At 38.5% G+C, this 3999-nt stretch overlaps 1 pseudogene; it reads right to left on the reverse strand.

The window, feature by feature from the left end:
- Window positions 1-434: 434 nt before the first annotated feature.
- LOC118027280 lies at window positions 435-1017 on the reverse strand (annotated as a pseudogene).
- Window positions 1018-3999: the final 2982 nt, after the last annotated feature.

The following is a 3999-nucleotide window of genomic DNA, read 5'->3' on the forward strand; positions in this document are numbered from 1 at the left end:
TTTCCATTTCTTTGTATCTTCTTCAATTTCTTTCGTAAGTGTTCTATAGTTTTCAGAGTACAGATCTTTTACCTCTCCAGTTAGACTTATTCCTAGGTCTCTTAATATTTTTGGTGCAGTTGCAAATGGGATTGATTTCTTGATTTGAAGATGGGTTTAAAGCTTTCTGAAAGTTATCTCTCAGGAGTTATTTATTTTAATTTAATTTTATTTTATTTGTGGCAGTCATCTGATTTATAAAAAGATGCAACAATTTTAAAATGATACAAAATATCAATTTCAAAACAACATCAGAAAGTGAGTGTATTTAACCATACTCAGCTCATAACAAAGCAAATGAATAAGTGGAATAATAATTCATGCTATAGCATATTGCTGTAAGAATTGGTAACGGGAAAAGTTGGTAAAAGAAGGCAGAGGAACTCTATTAAGAATTAGAACCGAGGGGCTCCATAATCAACTGGCATCTGCTCAGTGTTGTACCTATGGTTAGAAATGTCCATGATGGGAACTCCAGGGATCTTCCGGATCCTTCCCTTAAGATCCCAGTCAACTGTGGCCACAGTATAACACTTGTGTTGAGTTACTCTCTATACTAAGCAGTCACCTGCTTCCTTTGTGTGTGCATGGTAATCATTCAAATCTTGGATCCTTGACAATCCTTAGAGCCACACGATACTTTTGCCCCAATTTCTCAATTTCAGCCATTACATAGTCAGTTATATAAGGGATGCACTTGGCATACAGACAGTCCATCTTTGACTGTTGTAAGTTGAGTTTGGCTTTATTGGAAAGGTTGATAAAGTTAGTATCAGCCAGGATGTGGTAAGGTGGGCCCCGCTGTGTGTTTTATTGGAAGAATAAGTAGGAAGGATGTTGGGGGTCTTCTCTTTCCCTGAGTGCACTGTGATCTTTCTTTTTAGGGGTCTTAATCTATCCTTCTCTAAGCCTCTCATCTCTGAGACTAAGCATTCACTTCATGGTTGCATACATCCTTGCTTTCTTCTGCTTCCTCATTTCACACTGCACTCTTGTTGTTAATAGCTATTTATTTTCTGCTTCCATTACATCCTGTCTGCGTTGGCCCAGTCTCTGCTGGCTGTCCTTTGCTTTAGACTACTCTATGACATTACTTCTGTATTTAACATATCTTGGCCCACTACACATTTCCCTCCTTTCCGTGAAGATTTTCCAGACTCATTCTGACCACCTTCAGGGATGCCAGCAGCTGAGCTGTATTTTTCTCTCAACCATAAAATAAAGAGGAATTTATTTTTTTCATAACTTAAAAGCTTCCCTAAGCCAATTATTTTCTGGGCTGATAAAAAAGAAAGCTGTGCTCTTCCAGGTTTGCCTTTTGAGAATATGAGTGTTTAATATGTCTGTCACACAACACAGTTGCTTAACCTTAATATGTAATAAGTATAAAACTATCTTCCCTAACGGTGTGCTTCTTTTCCTGTACAGCTATCACTTTTATTTCATCAAATAAAAAAAATTGCAGCTTTTCACCGTATCCTAATCTTCACCATCAAGTATATGTCAATCAGTAATGCATTATGTAGCCGTGTGGTGGGGTGATACAGTCATTAAGATTGAGTCTGAAAAGCCTATTGAGAAACGCCATTCAGGGCAAATAAATGCAATAAAATCTAACTGTAGTTCTGCTTCTCCTTGCCAATCTTGAATTAAGACATATAGTAAATGTGGTAGGATTTAGAAAGTGATATTTTCCCCTTTATAAACCTTTTTGCCCCTTATTAATTGAAGCATTTCATTAACTGGATTGTTCTCATTTTGCTGAGTCAGAGCGCAGTTGGACTTTGGTAACTGTAAATATATTCCCTTTCAGGAGGTATTTTAAACATTTTTATTAATGCTGGGGAAGAGATGATAGGTCCTTTAGAATTATGGGAAGTGAGCAAAACACTTTGGGGAAAGATGAAAAGGAAAAATATTTTTGTCACTTTGTTTTTATTTTAGAGTAATTATAAAATAACATCTTTCTAGCTTTTGTTGTATCTATAATAATTTTGAGAAAGCTGTATGTAGGTATAGTAATGATGACTGTTTTACTAAGTATATAAGGATACATTTAGAGAAAATTATAGTCTTAAAGACAACATATACCTTCTCAGGTTGCTGTCTGGACATTTACAGAGCAACAGTCCTAAAGGAATTGTATCCTATAAATGGTACTAATGCATATCTTTGAGCCTACACCCAATGCTGACAGTGGACAAATAGGTATGAAAACTGCGGATTTTCAGTGATGAAGATAAAGGAATTCATTCATTTGTTCAACATACATTAAAGGCTTCCCAGATGCTATGATTTATGAATATTTTGACATACATATTTTATAGTTAAAGATTTTTGGGAAGTTCAGCTGATCAGATTCAATATTTCTTCATGGAAATGATGGGGTATTAGATTTATTATTTATTTATTTATTTTAAAGCTTTTATTTATTTATTTGATAAAAAGAGACACAGCAAGAGAGGGAACACAAGCAGGGGGAGTAGGAGAGGGAGAAGCAGTCTTCCCGCGGAGCTGGGAGCCCGACGTGGGGCTCGATCCCAAGACCCTGAGATCATGACCAGAGCCGAAGGCAGTTGCCCAACTGACTGAGCCACCCAGGCGCCCCTAGATTTATAAGTTAAAAATCTAGGTTAAAAATGTATAGCATTCAAGACTATCAAGACAAAGTGCTGACTTTGTCACATCCTCTGGAGGGTGTGGTATACTATCATGGATGGATGGAGAGTGGAGGAATCTTGGAGATCATTCAATATATTTATTTATTTGGCAAGTAGTTACTCTGTGCTGGCTTCTGATAGGTGCTTGTGCTATAGTGATAAACAACATATTAACGGCTCCTGTATTCTTAGAAATTACATTCCAGTGGTGGAGATTGAAGGCAGACAAATTAATTAGTTAAATTGAGCTTGTGGAAGGTTGTTGAAGAAAGAAAACGGTGCTATGATAGAAAATAAATGGTAAGGAATTTTAATTTTTTTTTAAGATTTTATTTATTTATTTGTCAGAGAGAGAGAGGGAGAGAGCACAAGCAGGGAGAGTGGCAGGCAGAGAGAGAGGGAGAAGCAGGCTCCCTGCTGAGCAGGGAGCCCGATGTGGGACTCGATCCCAGGACCCTGGGATCATGACCTGAGCCAAAGGCAGACGCTTAACGGACTGAGCCACCCAGGGGTCCCAATGGTAAGGAATTTTAAAAATGAGGTAATTAGGGAGGTGCTCCTTGAAGACTTTATACTGAAGTTGAGATCTGTAAGGGAGAATGAGCTTGGCAAGGACAATCCACATCAAGGACATAACCTAAAGCAGGAAAGAGCTTGGACTATTCACGGAACTTAACAAAGGCCTATGTGATAGGAAGGCAGTGTGGCCGGTGGTTCAAGGTGGGACTGGACGGAAGGCAGGGGCCACACCATAGTGCCTTGCTGTATGGAGTTTGGATTTTAATCTGTACTTAGCGGAAAACTATTGAATATGAAATAGATATAATCTAATTGATATGTTTGGAAATTCACTTTTGGCTATTGCAAGGAAAACAGTTTGTAGTGGGGCAAGCTTGGAAGTGGGAAGAATAGTTAGGAGGCAGTTTTATAGTGGACAAAGTCGAAGGTCGGATGAAGGTGGAAGATTAGAGGCATGCTTTGGAAGCAGAGTTGAGTTGACTTGCTAATAGATTGGATGTGAGGATGAGACACAGTGTAGAATCAAAGATGACTCCTGGAGTCATTTTGGCTGAAAACTTGAGAGAATGGTGGTGCCATTTGTTATGATGGGAAAACTGTGTTGGGTGGGAGTTAGAGATGAAAACTAAGACTGGTCTTAGACTTAGGTTAAATTTGAAATATTTTTTTTAAAATTTATTTCTTTTGGAGAGAGAGAAAGAGTGTGAAAGTGGGGGGTGGGGAGGGGCAAAGGAAGAGGGAGAAAGTCAAGGAGACTCCATCCTGAGCGGGCTCCACGTGG

This window comes from Mirounga leonina, unplaced genomic scaffold (assembly GCF_011800145.1).
Source record: "Mirounga leonina isolate KUSES-001 unplaced genomic scaffold, KU_Mleo_1.0 Mir_366, whole genome shotgun sequence".
NCBI lineage: Eukaryota > Metazoa > Chordata > Mammalia > Carnivora > Phocidae > Mirounga > Mirounga leonina.